The 24,531-nt window shown below is 43.2% G+C and overlaps 1 protein-coding gene across 2 annotated transcripts in view; it reads right to left on the reverse strand.

Annotated features, from left to right (window-relative positions):
• The window catches only part of LOC134350711 (pleckstrin homology domain-containing family G member 1), a 198,297-nt gene that overhangs the window by 151,101 nt on the left and 22,665 nt on the right, over positions 1–24,531 (reverse strand). The window contains exon 1 of one of the 2 annotated variants that reach the window (XM_063056300.1): positions 1,939–2,057. The exons of the other annotated variant lie outside the window; for it this stretch is intronic. The gene's annotated coding sequence lies outside the window, so the exon portion shown is untranslated. Of the gene's footprint in view, positions 1–1,938; positions 2,058–24,531 lie in introns of those variants that run through there. 2 annotated transcript variants of the gene reach the window in all.

The following is a 24,531-nucleotide window of genomic DNA, read 5'->3' on the forward strand; positions in this document are numbered from 1 at the left end:
AAGTGTACTGCCTTAAAATCAAACACTGAATGGCAGTGTACATATACAAAAAGGGCTTTCCATCACTCTGAAGTACCACCCTAGCAAAATTTATTATGATGGCATGCAACCTTCAAGCAGCCTGGTTTAATTGGGTGAGACAATATTCAGAGATACTCTAGCGTGTGTACTCGAATAAAGAAATAATTCACAGCTCAAGTTACAGAGCAGTTTTATAGTCATACCAGCATAATTATAACCTTTTCTCATATAACTAAGCAGCTGTTTTAAACAGCAAATTTTAGATGACAATCTTTACAAGATGTCTTTACCTATGGTTTTAAACTCACCCCACCTTGTAAATTTCAGTGCTCTGGTTAATGAAGGAAATTTTTTTAAAAATTGGGACCACACTAATCCTGATACAGCTTCATAGCCTCCAATACAAAAGAAACCTGTAACAACAGTAGAACTTTCTCCTGCCACAAATCCAGACATCCTCTTCCATTGACACAACGATTAAACAACCCACCACCAGCAGATATCTCCACTTAACAAAATTAAATACATCCACTACAACCTGAAATAACCCTACCCTTGACAATCACTGAGGCTTTTTAAGACCAAGGTAAACACTAACACATTCAACAAATACACCTTTTAAATGTTTTCCCCCTCTCAATTTGCAAATAATAACTGTCAAATAAAAAGAGAGGAGAAAAATCATCTCAGGCACATCCCTGATATAACTAGTCCTTTAAAAGACCAGTTTATCTTTTAAAACAGATGCATTTCAGCTTGAATCCGGGTCTGTTTTGTAGCCTCAATCTCCACACAGCTGCATTAATCCTCTTTTGTCCTAACCCAGGACAATCTGCATGGCTTTTAGGAGTCAGATGGTACGGGCAAGGAGCCAATAATTACCGATGAATTACCTTTTAGTCATCCGCAGTTGAAGAAAATCGAAGTCTCCACCATCATAAACTCTTGTACTGAGAACCAATGGCAAACATCAATTAAGAGATAATTGATGCCTCCTTCATAAAGAGTAAAGAGACAGTACAATAAACTAAACTGAAAAGGTTTCAAATGAAACTTAACAAATCAAAGCAAGAACATTGTCTGGGAGCATTGGAGGGACATCGAATCAAATTTCCTACAGACGTTAAATATAAATAAATTATTATTACTGTGGGCTTATTGCTCTCCTTCTGACAATCTACTGTACAGGTTAGATGAAAATCACTGCAGTATCTTTCTTTTAGACTTCATAAACTGGGAATTGAGATCATGGCAACCCAGGGTATTTTTTAAAAATTCTCACAAACAGTTTACTACAACTTCATTTATATAGCATATTTTAACATAATCAAGTGTCTAAAACACCTCACCGAGAAAAAGCAAAAACCATCTGATGTTAAGCGAAACAGAAAGCAAATGTGACTAGAAATTTAGTCGTAGAGCTTTCAGACAGAAGTCCAGAGGGCGAGGTTCTGACAGCTTAAGGCCCAGCTGGAAGGTGAAGTGGGGTTATTACGAGATTCGTAGTGCAGTTTTGGAAGAATTGAGAACTTGGAAGGTTCTGCAGCTGGACAAGTTTACAGAAGATGTTAATTCATGCATAAGGTGAGGATGCTGCTGACTAATCAATATTTATTGCCGTTGAGAAGGTGAAATGCTGTGAAGGTACCCTGACGGTGGTATCAGGGGGGGATCTGAGTGAAGATGAAAGAATGGGGTAGTCCCTGGATGATGTACGACATGGAGAGGCACTTGCACAAGGTGATGCTTTCAAAAGTCTTCTGCACCCATCATGGGTATTAGAACCCCTTAGCACAAAAACAGGTCCTTTGACCATCAAGCAGCCATTTACAGTAATCCTACATTAATCTCATTAATAACCCTCTGCAGACTCTACCACTTGCCTACATCCTAAGGTCAATTTAGAGCCCAACTCACCTACCAACCTGCAGGACACCAGAACCTCATGCAGTCACAGGGAGAACAGGCTATCTCCACATGGACAGCACCAGAAGTCAGGATCTCTTGTACTGTGAGGCAGTGGCTCCACTGTGTACACCTCGGAGAAATGCCAAGTGGTTAAGGCGTTGGACTAGTGATCTGAAGGTCGTGAGTTCGAGCCTCAGCCGAGTCAGCGTGTGGTGTCCTTGAGCAAGGCACTTAACCACACATTGCTCCTGCACGTTTATAGCCCAGCGGCAGCGGTTGGTACAATATGGACAAGACAAGACAAGACGTCAAAGAAGTCCTGGCAAGTAGGTGCAGTAGATCTTGCAGATGCTACACGCTGATCTTGTGACGGGAGGATTGAGTGTTCAAAGTGGGAGTTGGAAATAATCTGAGAAAGCATATTTATTCTGGATGGTCAAGCAACACACATGAAAGTTGCTGGTGAACGCAGCAGGCCAGGGTTTGCGTTTGTGTCGTTCTGGATGATGTTGATCTTTGTGCGCCATTTGAACGGGAAGCAAGTGGAGAGTACTCCTTCACACTGCACATTATAGAGGCTTTTGAGACAAAGGTGACTTGCTCCCTGCAGGATACATAATCTTCAACCAGCTTTTACAGCCACAATCCATTTCAGTTTGTGGTAACCAGGTTGTTGACAGAGCCACTGAATGACAAATTGTGATGGTAGGGCCCTCACTGGTTGAAGCTGATCACTGCAAGGCACTTGTGAGAGAAGAGTCCAGAACAGCAGCAAGTTGTGCTTGTACTTGATTGAAATACCACTGGAGCATAAAGAGAAGGGTTCTGATTGCTGAGGCATTGTGAGACTCTCGCCACTGGGTTGGTGTACACTCTAACTGAGCACACAGACGGCCATGTCACTGGCTGTTGCTAAGGTGGTACAAATGGTTGGGAAGTAGCCAACGCAAAAGGAGAAAATAAACTCAGGCTCGGTAAGAAGCCTTTCAGTTTGCCTTTGCAAAGTTAAAAAGCAGAGATTAGCGAAGCAACAGAACAAAACAATGGTCCAACTGATTTTTGTTTATGGGAACCAAGGCCATTAAACTAATTAAGTTTAACAAAATAAGATATGATGGAAGGAGACAGAGAGCTCACCAAGCCCTGAAATTAAGTAGATAAGGTGCACATGAAGAACTACCAGAAAGGAAAGTAACCAGTCAAACAAGGACGAATAAGATGAAAATCAAAAAGACTGAGACATAGAGAAGAAAAGGATGTGGGAGCTGTGAAATGCAGAGCAGGATGACAAGCCCAGCAGGTCAGTTGGGCATGTCCTCTACTCCCAAAGAGGGAAAGTGGGAAACTAAAACAAGCGGAGCCTGTGTAACAGACGGACAACGGATACAGACTGAGGAGTCAAGTTACCAGCAGTTTTAGAATTTAACACTGAGCCCAGGAGGCTGCAGTGTTGTCAGGAGGAAGGTGAGGTGCTGTTCCTCAAGCTTTGTACTGGGTCTTGTTATGTTATCTTAGTTAAAAAGATTTCCCAATTTCATATATCCTCTGATTCCTTCTGTCTCACACTATGGTGGTCACAGGTCTATAAACTTCAGGCTGAAATCATTTATGGACTGATTATGGCCTATACCACAACAGCCATCATAAGCAAATTTACTTTAAATGGGACTCACCCTTCACTTGTGCGGTAAAGGTTTTATTTGCCACTTAATATTTCACGATTGTGTGCTGTCTAGTTCTTGCTAAAGATTCCTGCTTTACTCTCTGAAGAGCTACAACTAGAAGTGCATGCAATCAGCAGCAAAGCATTCTCCTGATGGAGGAAAGGTCATTGATGAAGTAGTTTAAGATGGTTAAGCATATAACTGAGCTAGTTTGATTGAAGTAAATTACCACCAGCATGCAAGTTACAATTATGAAGAAAGTACGGCAGTGCATCGACTTCCTTAGGAGCTTGTGAAGATTCTGCATGATAGCTAAAACTTTGTCAAACTTCTACAGATGTGTGGTGGAGGGTATATTGACTGGCTGCATCACAGCCTGGTATGGAAACATCAATGCCCTTGAATGGAAAATCCTACAAAAAAATAGTGGATACAGCCTAGTCCATCACGGGTAAAGCCCTCCCCACCATTGAGCACATCGACATGCAGCATTGTCGCAGGAAAGCAGCATCCATCATCAGGGACCCCCACCACCCAGGTCTTGCTCTCTTCTCCCTGCTGCCATCAGGAAGAAGGTACAGAAACCTCAGGACTCACACCACCAGGTTCAGGAACAGTTATCATCCCTCAACCATCCGGCTCCTGAACCAAAGGGGATAACTTCATTCAACTTCGATCAACTTCAATTGCCACATCACTGAACTGTTCCCACAACCTATGGACTCTTTCAAGGGCTCTTCATCTTATGTTCTCGATATTTATTGCTTATTTATTTATTATTGTTCTTTCTTTCTTTTTGTATTTACAAAGTTTGTTGTTTTTTTGCACACTGGTTGAATGGTCTTTCATTGATTCTACTATGGTTATTATTCTATTATGGATTTATTGAGTATTCCACATGAAAATGAATCTCAGGGTTGTATATAGTGACACACTGTATCTGTACTTTGATAATAAATTTACTTTGAAAAAACCCAAACATCTTCCTTTGTACAAATTGTAACTCTTGCCGCTGGTGTAATTTCCCTTTGATGTCTGCTGCCATCAGTATTACCAGAGCTCACACCAGTCAAATGCTGCCTTGATGTCAAGGACAATAACTCTCACCTCTCTCTGGAAGTGTAGTCTAGTCTTCGTGTGTGAAGCTGAGTGGGCGTGAAGACCCAAGCTGCACACATTTTTGTTGCCCTTATACTTCTATCAACCATTTTTGTCATTCTCTTAAAGAAAACCAGTCAATTAGACTTGGCAAAGCCATGAGTCATGTTGAATCTCGTCTACAATTGCATTCAACGTTGCGTTTATCGCTAAGGAGGAATTTTGAACGTTTGCTCAATGGATAACAAATTCACAGGCTCACCACTGCCCAAGTAACTTCTGTCTAATTTTCTGAGAAGAGGACTAATATCACCAGTTCCCAGGCACCTCTCCAGTGTTCAGTGACATCCGGAAGATTTGCACCAAAGTTCCTGTAATTTCCTCCCAAGCTTCCTGGAGAATAATCAGATGATCCTTATCCGGTTTGTGAGGTCTGTTTACTTAACATTTGTAAGACTGTTCAACCACCTTGCTGGTAATAATCTGCCTTCTTTTCAGGTTGTAAATTACCTAATTTCCCCTTGGTGAAAGGAACACCAAAACATCTTACTTGGCACTTCTGCAACCTTCTCTGGTCCCAATCTGTCCTTGTTCTTTAATGAACCCCATATATCCCAATCAAATCTTTTCTTGCTCACACTCCTGACATGTCTGTTATGAAACATGGGTTATGACCAAAGAAAAAAAAGGTTGGAGTCGCTTAGCACTTTCGTGCAAGGGTGTTTATTCAATGTGTCAAAAATCCAACTTACAAAGATTAGAGAAAATAACAAAAAGATTTACAATATTTGCAAAAAGATAACTAGCAGACAACACAATTATAGCTACGTACTATATCCAGAGTAAACTCTTGGCAATCTTGATTTCTGTCTCTATAAAAGACAGGTACCAGGACTCACCATCTTTAATTACTCACAAAGTTAACATGAATCGGAATATGATGCACCCCACAATGTCGTTACAATCATACAAACAAAAGTATCTACCTTAAAAACAGAATACAAACAATACACATACACATCCCCACTACTAAAAAAATGGAATATTTCACTGTGTATGACAGGAAAGGCACCTTAAAGCCAACCCATTATACAAATACACCAGAGAAAGACATTGAAATGCATGCACTCAGTGCAACAACAGCAGAATGACAAGGTAGTGTGTGTGTGTGTGTGTGTGTGTGTGTGTGTGTGTGTGTGTATAAATGCACATGTGTACCGAGTGTGTTTACCGAGCCCTCTCTGGCATGAGGTCTACACCTTTCCATTACACCCTTAGACCTTTGATTGCCTCTGACTCAGTCGTTGCGGACATATGAGTTCTTAGACTTGCCCCTTGAGGCGTTTACATTGGTCCAAATTATCTTCTACAGTTTGTTGATTTGAATGGCCATTGTCAATGGCCATTCCAACGTAAGAAATAGGAGTAGGAGGAGGCCATTCAGCCCTTCATGACTGTTCCGCCATTCAATATGATCATGGCTGATCGCGTATCTCAGTGCCACTTCCCCAAAACAACCCCATACGCTTTGATTGTCCATGTTTTTAAAGTCCTATCGATCTCCTTTCCCTCTAGGGGTAGGAATTAGGAGTTAGAGGGTATTATGGAATTCTTTTTTACTGTATACTTCAAATGTGATAAATACAGTACTGTGTAAAAGTCTTAGGCACATGTAGGGTGCCTAAAACATTTGTACAGTACTGTACTTGTCAACGTGGAGCGGACAGTGAGTTTATAAATCTGGTGGGAGCAAAGGATCTCAGAACTGCCATGGGTGGGGCATGGGACAGGTGGCAGAGGAGAGTCAGGGGCGGAGGGGGTGTGGGGGACATGACTGCAGACACACCCAGCCCTGAGACACCAGGTAAGGTCATTTGATTCCAAACATTTGGTTTACAGATCATTGCAGAATGTCTCTCTCTGGTACTTCCAATCCCTCCTCTCTCCCCAACCATGATTCCCCTCTCCCTGCCCCTTTCCCACTCTCAGTCCACAATAGAATAGTCCATATCAGAATCAGATTTATCATCACTCACATATATCATGAGTTTTTTTTGGTAGTGCAATACATACAATTAGTACAGTACTGTAAATCTGAATTTGAAGTGAAGTGCAACTTCTCCTATGAGTTCCTTCAGTACTCTTTAAGAGGGTATTGTTCAGGTTTAGAGACCTCTTCATTTGCTGGAATAATCACAGGCACCTAGTTCAGTACCTTTGTTACTCACAGTCACATGCAGGATAGGTTCTTTAGTTTAGCCTTTTGCAAAATGAGTCATAAAGCAATCCTTAAAGAACACGAGAACATCTTTGCCTATTTAACAGGAACAACATTGGGAAAGCAATATAGACATTATGAAATAATTACTTGATCAAATAAATCTTTCCTGTGGTTCAAACTGTTGAGTAGGGGTATGAAGTGAAGGAAGGATAAAGTCAGACAGTGCATGAATCCTGTCGCAATATAAACAACAGCTGCCAACTCTGCTCAGAACACGTTCTGTGAGCATTTTATAACACAATGGCTGACCACAGGCTGCTTGTTCACAGTGACCTGCTAACATCTACCAAGGTAGACCACCACCACTACAGAGTTCTTTCTATCATGTGAGCTAACCTATGGGATGTATTCCAAAAGATGTTTCTATCTGATATCTGTCCCGATGCACAGCTGTTTAGTTGCAAGCAGAAGTTGAGTAGCACACTATCAGCTGTTGTGTCTATCATTCTTTCGCCGTCTCCATTCACTCTTCAGTCTGACCCAGTGCCCCGCTAATTATCATCCACAATGAAGAATGTTAAACACTTTCCCAACTGCAGCACAAATACTGCTTTGTAAACATCTGTCACCAAGACTGCCCCTGCCCTACCTCAGCCGCGTGCTAGTTTCCTTATGTAACCCAAGGTGGCAACTGTGAGACAGAAGGACTTAATCAATCCAGGCCGATTTCCTTGAACAGTAATGAAGCAAGAGAGGTAGTCTGAAAATGCCATTAACGTTCTCAGCTCGTGGCATTAAATCCCAATGCACTCAATGAACAGAGAGCTTTCCCTGGCCCTCTGATTAATTCCTCAATTAACATCATTACAAAAGCAATCATCAGCCCACTGTTATCAAAAGGGCTTTTTTTTGTGCACACATACAGCATAAAGTTTCTCACTTCACAACAAAACTATTGTACCTCAACATCAATGACATCAATGGATCTGAGGTTGAGAGGGTAAACAGGTTTAAGTTCCTCAGCATCCACATCACCGAGGACCTCACGTGGTCTGTACCCATCAGCTGTGTGGTGAAAAAGACACAACTGCGCCACTTTCACCTCAGACGGTTGAGGAAGTTTGGTGTGGGCCCCCAAATCCTAAGAACTTTCTACAGGGGCACAATTGAGAGCATCTTGACTGGCTGCATCACTGCCTGGTATGAGAACTGTACTTCCCTCAATTGCAGGACTCTGCAGAGAGTGGTGCGGACAGCCCAGCGCATCTGTAGTTGTGAACTTCCCATGATTCAGGACATTTACAAGGATAAGTGTGTAAAAAGGGCCCATAGGATCATTGGGGACCCGAGTCACCCCAACCACAATCTATTCCACCTGCTACCATCCGGGAAGCGGTACCGCAGCATAATAGCCAGGACCAACAGGCTCCGGGACAGCTTCTTCCACCAGGCCATCAGACTGATGAATTCACGCTGATTAGAGTGTACTCTATATTACATTGACTGTTCTATTTATTATAAATTATTATAAATTACAGTACTATGATTACACAGGGCACATTTAGATGGAGACATAACATGAAGATTTTTACTCCTCATGTATGTGAAGGATGTAAGAAATAAAGTCAATTCAATTCAATGCACCTCATTGGCTGTAAAGCATTTTATGTCCTGAGATAGTGAATGACACTACACAAATGCAAATTCCATCTATTATTGAATGACATATCAATGATTACTCTTTATTAGTGCAGCTGCTTGGCTAAAGGCAAAGAAAATGATCTTGTGTGATTACTTTGCAAACACCACACACCAACATTCTACATTTTAACCTACAAAATGCTGGAAAATCTCAGTGGGTCAGGCAGCATCTGTAGTGGGAAATGGAAAGTCGATGTTTCTGCCTGAGACCCTTCATCAAGGCTGTCTATTTCTCTCCATAGATGCTGCCCAACCCGTTGAGTTCTTCCCGTATTTTGTGGGTTACTCCACATTCCAGCACCTGCAGTCTCTAGTGTCTCCATTCTACAACTGGAACTTAAAATGAATTACCAGATCAGCCCTGTAGTCAAACCTCCATTGTTATTTTCCAAAGGAATAAAGTAGAAATAAAATTTCTGCAATTTATCTCTGTAGTATCAATCAGAATCAGATTTAATATCACTGGCATATGTTGTGAAACTTGTCAACTTTACTGCAGCAGTACAACGAAATACATGATAAATAAATATAGATTAAAAAGTTACATTAAGTGTATATATATCTATTAAAAAGTTAAGTTAACATAAATAGTGCAAAAATAACAGAAATAAAAAAGTAGTGAGCTAGTGGTCATGGGTTCAACGTCCATTTAGAAATCAGATGGCAGAGGGGAGATCAAAAAGTTTCCCTGAAATCATAAGGGAATTAAACTCGCCTTGGTTTGGGTTCAGATACAAAGACAGACAGATTAGCTTTATTTCAAAACATACAGCGAAATGCATCGTTTGCATCCACGACCAACACAGTCCGAAGATGTACAAGTGTCACCGTAATTCTGGCACCAATATAGCATATCCACAACATACTAAGGAGGACATAAATAATCTCCCAGAAATAGTAGGGGACAGAGGGTCCAGTGAGATGGAGGAACTGAGCGAAATACATGTTAGTAGGGAAGTGGTGTTAGGTAAATTGAAGGGATTAAAGGCAGATAAATCCCCAGGGCCAGATGGTCTGCATCCCAGAGTGCTTAAGGAAGTAGCCCAAGAAATAGTGGATGCATTAGTGATAATTTTTCAAAACTCGTTAGATTCTGGACTAGTTCCTGAGGATTGGAGGGTGGCTAATGTAACCCCACTTTTTAAAAAAGGAGGGAGAGAGAAACCGCGGAATTATAGACCGGTTAGCCTAACGTCGGTGGTGGGGAAACTGCTGGAGTCAGTTATCAAAGATGTGATAACAGCACATTTGGAAAGCGGTGAAATCATCGGACAAAGTCAGCATGGATTTGTGAAAGGAAAATCATGTCTGACGAATCTCATAGAATTTTTTGAGGATGTAACTAGTAGAGTGGATAGGGGAGAACCAGTGGATGTGGTATATTTGGATTTTCAAAAGGCTTTTGACAAGGTCCCACACAGGAGATTAGTGTGCAAACTTAAAGCACACGGTATTGGGGATAAGGTATTGATGTGGATGGAGAATTGGTTAGCAGACAGGAAGCAAAGAGTGGGAATAAACGGGACCTTTTCAGAATGGCAGGCGGTGACTAGTGGGGTACCGCAAGGCTCAGTGCTGGGACCCCAGTTGTTTACAATATATATTAATGACTTGGATGAAGGAATTAAATGCAGCATCTCCAAGTTTGCAGATGACACGAAGCTGGGTGGCAGTGTTAGCTGTGAGGAGGATGCTAAGAGGATGCAGAGTGACTTGGATAGGTTGGGTGAGTGGGCAAATTCATGGCAGATGCAATTTAATGTGGATAAATGTGAAGTTATCCACTTTGGTGGCAAAAATAGGAAAACAGATTATTATCTGAATGGTGGCCAATTAGGAAAAGGGGAGGTGCAACGAGACCTGGGTGTCATTATACACCAGTCATTGAAAGTGGGCATGCAGGTACAGCAGGCGGTGAAAAAGGGGAATGGTATGCTGGCATTTATAGTGAGAGGATTCGAGTACAGGAGCAGGGAGGTACTACTGCAGTTGTACAAGGCCTTGGTGAGACCACACCTGGAGTATTGTGTGCAGTTTTGGTCCCCTAATCTGAGGAAAGACATCCTTGCCATAGAGGGAGTACAAAGAAGGTTCACCAGATTAACTCCTGGGATGGCAGGACTTTCATATGAAGAAAGACTGGATGAACTAGGCTTGTACTCGTTGGAATTTAGAAGATTGAGGGGGGATCTGATTGAAACGTATAAAATCCTAAAGGGATTGGACAGGCTAGATGCAGGAAGATTGTTCCCGATGTTGGGGAAGTCCAGAACAAGGGGTCACAGTTTGAGGATAAAGGGGAAGCCTTTTAGGACCGAGATGAGGAAAAACTTCTTCACACAGAGAGTGGTGAATCTGTGGAATTCTCTGCCACAGGAAACAGTTGAGGCCAGTTCATTGGCTATATTTAAGAGGGAGTTAGATATGGCCCTTGTGGCTACGGGGATCAGGGGTATGGAGGGAAGGCTGGGGCGGGGTTCTGAGTTGGATGATCAGCCATGATCATAATAAACGGGGGTGCAGGCTCCAAGGGCCGAATGGCCTACTCCTGCACCTATTTTCTATGTTTCTATGTTTCTATACTAACCCTAGCCCTACGATTCTGGAATGTGGGAGAAAACCACACGTGGGGTGACACGGTAGCACAGTGGATAGAAAAATGCTTTACAGCACCAGCAGTAAGATCAATTCCCGCTGCTGGTTGTAAGAAGTTTGTACGTTCTCCCTGTGGCCACGGGGGTTTCCTCCGGGTGCTCCAGTTTCCTTTCACATTCCAAGGACGTACGAGTAAGTTGTAGGCACGCTATGTTGGCGCTGGAAGCATGGCAACATCTGCAGGCTGCTGCCAAGCATATCTTGGACTGTACTGGTTGTTGATGTAACTGCATGTTTCGATGTACATGTGACAAATAAAGGACATCTTTTAAAAGAAACCGGAGCACTTGGAGGAAATCCACATGGTCATGGGGAGAACATACAAAGTTCTTATAGACAAAGAGAAGTGAGATATATGTGGCAAAAACCTTGTTCTTTCATTCCACCGAGGTGGATTGGAATGCATACCAGTGAAATGAAACATGGTGTCCTAAAATTGGTAACAGGGCTGCACTGTTACCAATCAGATTTCTAGAGTGCTAATAGAACCCATAAGACAGTGAGATAAAGGAGCAGAATTAGGCCATTTGGCCCATCGAGTCTGCTCCCCCATTTCATCATGACTGATCCATTTCCCTCTCGGCCCCAATCTGCTGCCTTCTCCCCAGATCCCTTCATGCCCTGATTAACTGAAGATCTATCAACCCCGACTTAAATATACATAATGACTTTGCCTCTACAGCTAACTGCGGCAACAAATTCCACAGGTTCATCACTCTCTGGCTAGTTTTTTGACGGGAATAGTTGATTGGAGTACTGCGCAGATGCAACAGGAGCATTCCCGCACAGGTCTGACGAAGAGCTTTTAAAAACCCAGTCTCTATAAAAGAAAGGTACCGCCCAGCGCAGCAGTCATCATGGGAGTGGTCGTCATCAGAGTAGTAAGGCTTTTGGCTCAACAGGGCTTTGGCGAGAACAGGCAGAGGCAAGGGAAGTTCATTCCTTATTTCTTACTTATCTCTGGAGAAAATAAGGGGGTATGTCTACTGAGCCAGTGTTCTGCTCTGGCTGTCAGATGTGGGATTTCCAGGAGAATCCCAGTCTCCACGATGGCCACATCCGTGCCAGGTGCATCAAGATGCAGCTCCTTAGAGACCATGTTAGGGAACGGGAGCTGCACTGGACCTTCAGCTTGTTAGGGAAAGTGAAGCAGTGATAGACAGGAGCTACAGGGAGGTAGTCACCCCAAGGCTACAGGAGACAGATAAATGGGCGACTGTCAGGAGAGGGAAGGAAGAATGTCAGATAGTGGAGAGCACCCATCAACAATAAGTATTCCATTTTGAGTACTGCTGGGGGGGACAATCTAATTGAGGAAGCAACAGCGGCCGTGCCTCTGGCACTGAGTCCGGCCCTGTGGCTCAGAAGGGTAGGGCACTGAAGAGGATGGTAGCAGTAATAGGGGACTCTATAGTCAGGGAAACAGATAGGCGATTCTGTGGACATGAAAAGGAAACACGGATGGTAGTTTGTCTCCCAGGTGCCAGGGTCCGAGATGGTTCTGGAGCCGTCCACTATATCCTGAAAAGGGAGGGTGAGCAGCGAGAAGTTGTGGTACATATCAATACCAATGACATAGGAAGAAAAAGGGAGGAGGTCCTGAAAAAAGAATCCAGGGAGTTAGAAAGGAAGCTGAAAAGCAGGATCTCAAAGGTAGTAATCTCGGGATTGCTGCCTGTGCCATGCAACAGTGATGATAGGAATAGAATGAGGCGGCAGATAAATGCGTGGCTGTAGAATTGGAGCAGGGGGCAGGGATTCAGGTTTCTGGATAATTGGGACCTCTTCCGGGGCAGGTGGAACCTGTACAAAAGGGATGGGTTGCACTTGAATCCGAGGGGGACCAATATCCTTGCAGGCAGATTTACTAGAGCTGTTAGGAGTGGTTTAAACCAATATGGCAGGGCGACGGGTACCAGTATGATAGAGTGGAGAATGAGCCAGCACGTTAACAAGTAAATGATGGGTGTAGGGTTGCCAACTTTCTCACTCCCAAATAAGGGACAAAAGTAGCAGTCAAATATGGAACACTTGTTTTTATCCCGAGAAAGACTGCTATGACCATGAAGCCTTGCACAGGCACCTGTGTGCACATGCGTGACGTGTGCATGTGTGTACGTGCCGATTTTTTTCTACAAATCAGTTTTGTCTTAATCTTCCCGATTCTGTTAAGTGAAACTACTGTACATACATTATTTCTACTTTATATAGGCTGTGTATTTATCATATCATTCCTGCTTTTACTTTATGTTAGTGTTATTTTAAGTTTTGTGTGTTATTTGGTATGATTTGGTAGGTTATTTTTCAGGTCTGGGAACGCTCAAAAATTTTTCCCATATTAATTAATGGTAATTGCTTCTTCGCTTTACGCCATTTCAGCTTACGAACTGTTTCATAGGAACGCTCTACCTTAGCAGGGGAAATATGGGACAAGGACGGTCCCATATAGGACAAGTCAATTTAACCCAATATATGGGATGTCCTGGCTAATACGGGACAGTTGGCAATCCCGGGTGTAACACGAATATAAGTAAGACAAGCCAATGATTGGGTATAAATGCAAACAAAGCAAAGAAAGTTAAATTATACCAAAGAAGCAAAATTCAAAAGGGTGAAGAATGCAGGACTGATGGTGCTGTATTTAAATACATATAGCGTTCGGAATAAGATGGACGAACTCATGGCACAAATACTGATTGGTCGGTATGACGTTGTGGCCATCACTGAGTCATGGCTGAAAGAAGGTCATAGCTGGGAGCTTAACATCAAAGGATATACTTTGTATCAAAAGGACAGGCAGGAAGGCAGCAACAGTGGTGTGGCTCTGTTGGTAAGAGATGGAATCACATCTTTAGGAAGAGGTGACACAGGGTCAGAGAATGTCGAATTGTTGTGGGCGGAGTTAAGAAACTGCAAGGGTGAAAAACCATTATGGGAATCATACATAGGCCTCCAAATAGTAGCCAAGATGTAGGGTTGATATTGCAAAGGGAGCTGGAAGAGGCATGTAATAAGGATAATGACACAATTGTAATGGAGGACTTCAATATGCAAGAGGATTGGGAAAATCAGGTCAGTGTCGGATCACAAGAGGGAATTTGTTGAATGCCTACAAGATGGCTTTTTACAGCAGCTTGTCCTTAACCTACTCAGGGAAAGACTGTGTTAGATTGGGTGTTGTGTAATAACCCAGATCTTATTAGGGAGCTTAACGTAAAGGAACCCTTAGGAGGCAGTGACCATAATATGGCTGAATTCATACTGCAATTTCAGAGGGAGAAGGCAAAAGAAAAGAAATTATAGGCCAGTTAGCCTAACCTCAGTGGTTGGAAAAGTGTTGGAGTCTATTATTAAGGATGAGGTTTCAAGGTACTTGGAGACTAATAAAGTAAGTCAAAGTCAGCATGTTTTCTGTAAAGAGAAATCTTGCCTGACAAATCTGTTAGAATTCTTCGAGGAAGTAACAAGCAGGGTGGACAATGGAGAGAGAGTGAATGTCATTTACTTGGATTTTCAGAAGGCATTTGATAAGGTGCCACACATGAGGCTGCTAAACAAGATAAAATCCTGTGGCGTTACCGGAAAGATACTGGAATGGCTGACAGCCTGGGGGCAGCGAGTGGGAATAAAGGGTTTCTTTTCTGGTTGGCTGCCAGTGTCGAGTGGTGCTCCACAGGGGTCAGTATTGGGATCGCTACTTTTCACATTGTTTGTCAATGATTTGGATAATGGAATTGATGGCTCTGTGGCAGAGTTTGCAGATGATACGAAGATAGATGGAGGGGTAGGTAATGCTGAGGAAGCAAAGCGATTGCAGCAGGACTTAGACAAATTGGAAGAATGGGCAAAAAAGTGGCAGATGGAATACAGTGCTGGGAAATGTATGATAATGTATTTTGGTAAAAGGAACAATAGTGCGTACTATTATCTAAATAGGGAGAAGGTTCAAACATCAGAGGTGCAGAGGGACTTAGGAGTCCTCATGCAAGACTCCCAGAAGGTTAATTTACAGATTGAGTCTGTGATAAAGAAGGCAAATGCAATGTTGGCATTTATTTTAAGGGGAACAGAATATTAAAACAAGGAGATAATGCTGAGCCTTTATAAGACACTAATCAGACCGCACTTGGAGTACTGTCAACAGTTTTGGGCCCCATATATCAGAAAGGATGTGTTGTCATTGGAGAGAGTCCAGAGGAGGTTCATGAGGATGATTCTGGAAATGAAGGGGTTAACATACGAGGAGTATTTGGTAGCTTTGGGCCTGTACTCATTGGAATTTAGAAGAATGCAAGGGGATCTCATTGAAACCAACCAAATGTTGAAAGGACTAGAAAGGGTGGATGTTTCCTATGGTGGGGTATCCAAAATTTGAGGGCGCAGCCTCACAATTGAGGGGTGACCCTTTAGAACAGAGGCAAGGGAAATTTTTTTAGCCAGTGAGTTGTGAATCTGTGGAATGCTCGGCCACAGACTGCGGTGGAGGCCGAGTCTGTGAGTATATTTAAGGCAGAAGTTGATAGTTTCCTGACGGCGGAGCAGATTTGATGGACTGAATGGCCTAATTCTGCTCCTGTGTCTAATGGTGTTACGGTCTTATAAAGAAATTCCTCCTCATCTCCATTCTAAATAGATGTCTCTCTGTTCTGAGGTTGTGTCCTCTGGTTTTAGATCCCCCCACCATAAGAAAGATCCTCTCCACATCCACTCTATTGAGGCCTTGCAACATTTTATAGACTTCGATGAGACACCCCTCATTCTTCTGAATTCTAGTGAATACAGGCGCAGACCCGTCAAAAGCTCCTCATATGATAATCCTTTCAATCCTGATATCATTTTCGTTAACCTCCTCTGAATCCTCTCTAATGTCAGCACATCTTTTCTTAGATAAGGGGCCCAGAACTGCTCACAATGTCCAAGTGAGTCTTTACCAGAGCCTTTTAAAGCCTCAACACTACATCCTTGCTTTTATATTCTAGTCCTTTCAAAATTAATGCTAACATTGCATTTGCCTTCCTCACCATCAATCTTCAGGGAATCCTGCATGAGGATTTCTAAGTCCTTTTGCACTTCAGATTTTTTAATTTTCTCTCCATTTAAAAAATAGTCTACACTTTTATTTCTTCTCCCAAAGTGCATGATCATACACTTCCAGACACTGTATTCCATCTGCCATTTCTTTGCCCATTCTGCTAATCTGTCTAAGTCCTTCTGCAGCCTTTCTGCTTCCTCCAAACTACCTGCCCCTCCACATATCTTTGAATCATCTGCAAACTTGGCCATAAAACTATCAACTTCATCATCCAAGTCATTGACATATAATGGAAGAAGAATCGGTCCCAACACAGACCCCTGTGGAACACCACTAGTCACCAGGAGCCAATCAGAAAAGGCTCCATTTATTCCCACTCTTTGCCTACTGCCAATCAGCCACTGCTCTACCCATGATCGAATCCTGTAATACCATGGGCTCATAGTTTGTTAAGTAGTTTCACGTGTGGCACCTCGTCAAAGGCCTTTGGAAAATCCATGTACATAACATCCACTGATTCTTCTTTGTCTATCCTGCTTATTCTTTCTTCAAAGGATTCCAACAGATTTTTCAGGCAAAATTTCCCCTTAAGGAAACAATGCTGACTTCAGCCTACTCTATCACGTGCCTCCAAGTACCTCGAAACCACATCATTATCAATCAACTCCAACATCTTCCCAAACACTGATGTCAGACTAAATGGCCTATAATTTTCTTTCTTCTACCTCTCTCCCTTCTTGAAGAGTGAAGTGACATTTGCAATTTTCCAGAACTCTTCAGCCATGCCAGAATCAATTGATTTTTGAAAGATCATTACTAATGCCTCCAAAATCTCTTCAGCCACCTCTTTCAGAACCATCTTTTCCTTATTCATGGCTTTTTAGTTGCTTTCTGTTGATTTTTAAAAGCTTCCCAATCCTCTAATTTCCACTAATTTTTTGCTCTGTTATATGCTCTCTGACTTTTATGTTGGCTTTGAATTCTCTGTCAGCCACAGTCACCTATGAGTGATTCAGACAGAAGGATGTTACTGCTGAGTCAAGTCTGATGACAGGTCAGTGACTGCAACAAGCATCCATTTGTGTTTAACATCTTTTGTTTGACTCTTAGGCCAACTTTACACCAAAACTGTTGCCGCTGACTGGCAGAAACCAAAGGAATTTCCCAGGGTCATTATCCTAAGGATGGAATTTTATCTTTTCTTTACGATCTAAGTAACTAATTTAATTGGAGTTTGGAAGATAATGCACTTTCCCTGCAGATACCAAATTATGAATTAAAATGCTACTAGTATCAAAGTATGTAATTATAGCACACCCTGTGTCCATTTTTACACAGGAATTTACAGGAGGAACAGTTGGAACAGAAGAGTGATGCAAGATGTGTTATTATAGCATATACAGTACAATCTTCAAACGAAAACACCACCTACTGTGCTCAAAGCAGACATTGCGGGCCAGAGTGCCTCTTCCTGGGCTCCACTTTTCCATGTTTTACGTTTGTTCTCCACTGAACTGTCAGTCTAAATGTGTCCTCTAATTCTGCAAGTTATTATTGAATCTCTGAATAATTCCACAGAGAGTACAGTCACTGATGGACATCAAACCATCTTAACCCCATGAATCAAAATAGGTGCAGAAGGTGATCCCATAATTCCCAATATTTCTATCTTTCGAGAAATCAACAATCCAGATGCACTGTGGAACCGTACAACAGCCAGACTTCCAGGAGACATCCAGTAAAACTTCTGGATGCGGGAAGATCACATGCTGAGAATTCGGGGAACTCCACGTAATAGCCAGAGGAAGTGATCGCTCGACAGATAGCAATGAGAACTCCTTTGAGAGGTTATGCCAGTGCTTTGGGAATGTGAGCAAGTGCAGTGAGGGAGGGGAGCAGATTTAGTGTAATCATCGCAAGAATGTGAGCTGATGAAATGTATCCTCGTCCACTGTACATTGAAGCAACGTGAACCACGCACCCCATTAATGAGGATTAGAGAAACTAAAGCCTTACCAGACTCAACACTCAGATTGTCCACAGAATGCAGAGCAGCAACCAACAGAAAGGAATCTCATCTGAACTGTACACTGAGAGTGGTAGGATGTCAACACGAGGAGGTTACAGTCAAATTGTAAAGAAGTGGACCTGCAGCAGTCTGTTACCAAGATAGCCAGGAGAAAGATTCCAAAATATCAGTTTGAAGTAAAAACCAAGGAAATGGGTTCTGAATGAGAGATTGAGATATTAAACAGTATGGACAATGTTCTTCAATTATATTCAGCGTGAAGGCAGAGGCAATTCAGCCCACTGTTACTGAGCTATTTCTTTGACAGATAGAGCTCTCCAGTTATTCCCATTGCCCCCCCCAAGTCTTTTTCAATAGACTTGCATTTTGTATTTTTTCGACCATGTATCAATTTCCTCTTTGAAAACAACTACTGGCAGTACTTACATCACTGGCCAAGCATTTCATAACATAGAAACTTGACTGTGTAAAAATAAATTCTCCTCTTCATCCCCCTTCGTTCTGTTGCCAAGAACTTTAAATCTGTGGTCTGATGTCAACCACAGTCCATCCAGTGGAAACAATTGCGCCCCGTCTACCCTATCACAATCCACTCGTAATTCAGAACACGTCTATTTCTCCCCTTTTCTCTTGAAATAAAAATCAGAGTTTCCCTTGTGTCTCAGTTCTACTTATCTTACTCTCCCTTAACACTAAAACCATTCTAATAAATCTCACCCTCATTCCTTTGACATCTTTCTTAACATTCCTTTTCATATTAGGGTCCATTTTCATGTTTTCTTGGCAGAGATGAACCTCAAAGTATGATATAATTATGCCTGTGTACAGTTGCACTGGTCATTAACTGTCCTATGACCCCATGCCTTCTGCTGAAACCATTTCTTTGAGCAAACTTACACAGAAACACTTGTGCTCCACAGAAGATAGTCACACAGCCCAGACGTTCCACCGCAGTGCAGTTTATGTCACACCCCTCCTCATCCAATCCTATCACTATATCCTTCTGCATTTCCCACCCTCAATTTGTTCACCAACTTTCCCGTGGATCCAAATATGCTATTTACCTCATCCTTTCACAAATTCCACATCCTCAAAGTTCAAAGTAAGTCTATTATCGAAATACGTATATCCCGACTCTGCCATGGACAGTCCCAAGTCTGGATAGAAAGGAGGAGGGTGGGGCATGGGGAAAGCAGCCCATCCTCTTACCGAAGTGCCAACAAAAGCTCCAAAGACCTCATCCCCGGAAGAGGAAGGACCCACCTGGGAAAACTTCAATGACTGGCGCAGGACAGAAGTCTCTGGCAAGCTGTTAAGCGTGGCGTTTGAACCAGTAGGGATGAAGGACTTAAGAAGAAGATATTAATGTCACCCATATATTACCCTGTGATCCATTTCGACTCTGAACTCTCCGTGTAAATAAGTTTTTTCTGTATTCTTAATCAGGTCTTAATCCTAATCAACTCCAATTCCTCATTGGGTTTGAAGGTGGCTACCAATCCCCCTTTGGATTTACTGGTAACTCCAATTCCCCATTGGGTTTAACGGTGATTCCAATTCCCTATTGGGTTTGACGGTGGCTCCAATTCCTCATTGGGTTTGACGGTGACTACCAATTCCTCATTAGGTTTGGCAGCCCTACCATTTCTCTGTTGCATTTAGTATTTTTGATGAAATGGACAGTAGGATGTGGGTGCCTTGCTTCAGAACTCTCCCAAAAGTGGTGGCCACTCAATCAAACCTCTTGTTCTTTTTAAAGGCCTCTATCAGGGTCTAGAGTCATAGAAGCTCTATAGCACAGAATCAGGCCCTTTGGCCCATGCCAAACTGCTTTACTGCCTAGTCCCATTGACCCACACCTGGACCACAGCCCTCCATACCCCTCCCATCCATGTACCTATCCAAACCTCGTCAACGTTGCATTCAAACCAACATCCACCACTTCCGCTGGCAGTTCATTCCACACTCTCACCACCCTCTGAGTGAAGAAGTTCCCCCTCATATTTCACTTTGCACCCTTAACCTATAACCTTCAGATCTAGTCTCACCCAGACGCAGTAGAAAATGCTGCCCACATTTACCCTATCTTTATCCGTCATCATTTTGTATACAGTACCTCTATCAAATCGCCCCTTATTCTCCAGGCAATAAAATCCAAACCTATTCAACCTTTCCCTGTAACTCAGGTCTCAGGTCCTGCCAACGTCCTTCTCTTTCTTAAAAAGGTTCCAGTGTATTCAGTCATTATTGATAATTAAAACCTCTCTAGCCTTGTATTATCCTCAGAAACATTTATAAATAGCTATAATGAGTTCTTGCACTCAAATCACTTTAAAGCTTGGGTACACACTAGCTCACCCTACCCTGTACACCCAAACCTTTCCCTCCCATAAGCACGTACAACTGACGCACAACCAAGTTAAACAGACACCAGAGTAATTATGCAAAAATACTCCATAATTGTTTTCATACTGACACAACCTAGGGACTCACTGCAGAACTGAAATGGGAAAATGTCTGGGGGCGGGGAAGAAACAGTTGGTGGTGGTTTCAATTTATTCCCTTTAAATTAGTAACAGGATGTAGGAGACTGCGGTTGATTTTCTCTCAGACGTTTTCACTACAGTGAGTAATTGGTGCTGTGTGAGATATAATCATGAAGTTGGTTCAGGATGGCTACTTTCCTGCATTCACCAGGTTCTTGAAATGACCTGCACAATCTGAACACTACCTTTGCAATGGACCCAACAAACTGCTTCTTGCACTACCACGGACTTGCTTCTTATTGTGGTTTTGCACCAATGTCCCGTAATGTTTTGCATTATTCTGTGAAATTTATGTTCTGTGTGGTCTGAATCTGTATGCCTGTGAAGCTGCTGCTATCAAGTTTTGCACTGGACCTGTGCCTCACCGTACTAGTGCACATGACAATAAACTTCGCTTGGAGTAAAATGTGCTGCAGAAATCAGAAACAGAAGAAATTCTGCAGATGCTGGAAATCCAGAGCAACACATACAAACTGCTGGAGGAACTCGTGGAGGGAAATGAATGGCCGATGAGACCTTTCATCAGGACTGGAAAGAAAGGTAGCGGAAGCCAGAATAAAAGGGAGGAGAGGTGGGGGGGAGTACGAGCTGGTGGGCGATGGATGAACCCAGCTGAACGGGGAAGCTAGGCAGGTGATGGAGGGGAAAAAGGATGCGAGGTGAGAGGTGGAAGAAGCAGAGGGCTGAAGTAGACAGAAGTTGATAGGTGAGGATCGTATACCATGGAATAAAGGGAAGGGGTGGGGAATCAAAGAAAGGAAGACGAAGGTGATGGGCAAGTTGTGAAGTGAAAGGTGGAGAAGAGAAGGGGTAACTGGGCCACAGGAATCAGGAAAAACAACACCAGAGGTTCAGCAGATGCTGGAAATCCAGAGCAACACACACAAAATGCTAAAGGATCTCAGCAGGGCAGGTATTATCTACAGAAAGGAATAATCTGTTAACATTTCCCTTCCCCTCCCTGAACCTTCTTATTCTGGCTTCTTCCCCCTTCCTTTCCAGTCCAGATGAAGGATCTGGGCCCAAAACATTGACTGTTGCCTGACCTGCTGAATGCAACCAAGATCTTGTGTGTTGCTAAGGAAAAACAGGGCATGTGCGCAGGGAGGAGAGGCAAGTGGTTACTGGAAGTAAGAGAAATCGGTCTTCATGCCATAAGATTGGAGAATACCAAGATGAAATATGAGGTCTTGTTCCTCCTATCTGTGTCTGGCTTCAACATGGTAATTGAGAAGTCTGTGGACAGGGACGTCAGTGTGGGAATGGGAAGTGGAATTGAAGGGGTTGACCATTGGGAGATCCTGGCTACTGCGATGGACAGAGCAAAGGTGCTCAACCTGCAGTAGATCTTACCAATGTAGTGAAGGTTGTAATGGGAGCACTGAATGTATTAAATGATACCAATAGATTCACATGTGAAGTGCTGCCTCACCTGGAAGGATTCAGAATAGTAGTGAGGGAGGAGGTGTAGGGATAGGTGTAGCACTTGTCATGCAGGGATAAGTTCATGGAGGGTGATTGCTAGAGAGGGATGAGCAGACTAGGGAGTCACAGAGAGAGCAATCCCTGTGGAAAACAGAGAGGGGTAGGGAGGGGAAGATGTGCCTAGTTGTAGATGCTGGAAGTTGGGGAGAATGGTATACTGAATGCGGAGGCTCTTGGGGTAGTTGGTGAGGACAAGGGGAACCCTATCCCAGTTCTGTTGGAGCAGGGAATGGGGTGAGGACAGACATGTGGGTAATGGAGAAGATGTAGGTGAGGGCTGCAATGAAAGCAGTGGAGGGGAAAACCTGTTTTCTGAAAAAAGAGGACATCTTGGATGTCCTAGAATAGAAATACTCATCATGAGAACAGATGCGGCAGAGAGAGATTTGAGACAAGGAAATGAGAGAATGGGAAGAGGTGTAGTCAAGGTAAATGTGGGAGTCTGGTTTCCACTTGTTTTCTTTCCAGCCCTGAGGAAGGACCTGAAGCATCACAGACGCTAACAAACCTGCTGAGTTCTTCCAACATTTTGTGTGTGTTGCTGAGGAAATTGGAATGTAGGGTTTAGGGAACATCAGAGACACTCTTAACTAAATGGGGGTTGAGAGGCAGGAATAGGGAGACTGACAGCAATTTGTGTAGCAAACTTCCGAAGGTAGAAGAATAAACAGAGGTAGCTTTTTTTTTTCAAAACAACAAATGCACAAGGTTTGTGCCTTTACAAACAACGGCATTCCACCAAGCAGCAGTAGAACCATGGTTAGCTGAAGTATTGGGTCCAATCGTGACCACCGTACCTTGGAATAAGGAGAAGGCCTTAAAGAAGCTGCACTCACATCTAGGGTTTAGGTCCTGAAAGAGCTCTGCCTACCTGTGCTGCTGCTGGGGGTCCAGCAATGAAGAATTCTCCGGGCACTTATTCCCTCTCAGGTGAGTTTGTGTTGTATTTGTTCCCTGGGACCTTCTTCCATTTCAACATTTAAGAGAAGTTTGGATAAGTATATAAATGCTGGTCCAGGTGCAGGTCGATGGGACTAGACAGAATAATAGCTTGGCATGGACTAGATGGGCTGAAGAGCCTGTTTGTGCTGAAGTGCTCTATGATTCTATTGCCTTGCCTCCCATAACACTAGAGATTCTACAGACGCTGGAAATCATGAGCAATACACACACACAAAATGCTGGAGGAACTCAGCAAATTAGGCAGCATCTACGGAGGGGAATGAACAGTCAACGTTTCATGTTGAGACCTTCAACAGGACTGGAAAAGAAGGGTGCAGAAGGCAGAATAAGAAAGTCAGGGTATGGGGAGGCATATAAGCTGGCAGGTGATATGTGAGACCAGGTGAGTGGGAAAGTGGGTGAGTGGGAAAGTGGGTGTGTGGGTGGGTTGAAGAGGGTATAGGTGGAAGAGGTAAAGGGCTAATGAAGAAGGAATCTAATAGGAAGAGAGAGTGGACTATGGAGTAAAGTGAAGGATCTCCCAGTGGCCACCCAGTTCAATTCAACTCTGAATTCCCATACCGACACATTGGTCCACGATGAGGTCCCTCGAATGCCATGATGAGGCAAACTCAGGTTGAAGGAGCAACACCTCATATTCCATCTGGGTAGCCTCCAACCAGATGGCATAATCATCCAGTGCTCCAAGTTCCAGTAATTAGCCCTCTCTCTTTTTCCATTTCCCATTCTTGCTCCTGTCTCACCCTTCTCCTCACCTCCCTATCATCTCTCTCTGGTACTTTTCCTCCTTTCTTTACTCTGAACGTTCCCTTTCCTCTCCTGTCGGATTCCTTCTTCTTCTGCCCTCTACCTCTGCCGCCTAACCCCTCCCAGCTTCTCACTTCATCTCCCCTCCCCTACATACCCACCCACCTTCCCCCTCTCCCGGTCTCCCCTATCTCCTGCCAGCTTATTCTGGCTTCTATTCGCTTACTTTCCAGTCCTGATGAACTGTCTCAGCCGGAGATGTTGACTGTTTATTCCCCTCCATAGACGCTGCCTGACTTGCTGAGTATTTTGTGTGTTTGACCTTGCCCCACGTACCCGTTTCTGAAGGCTGGCACTCCCTCATTTCCAACACATCTGTGTCCATGCCCTACCCCACACCTTGTCACAGGCTTCCCACTGGAGCCACCACCTTAGAAAGCACCATCTTGGGAAAACGATCA

The sequence above is a fragment of the Mobula hypostoma genome, chromosome 8 (assembly GCF_963921235.1).
Source record: "Mobula hypostoma chromosome 8, sMobHyp1.1, whole genome shotgun sequence".
Taxonomy (NCBI): domain Eukaryota; kingdom Metazoa; phylum Chordata; class Chondrichthyes; order Myliobatiformes; family Myliobatidae; genus Mobula; species Mobula hypostoma.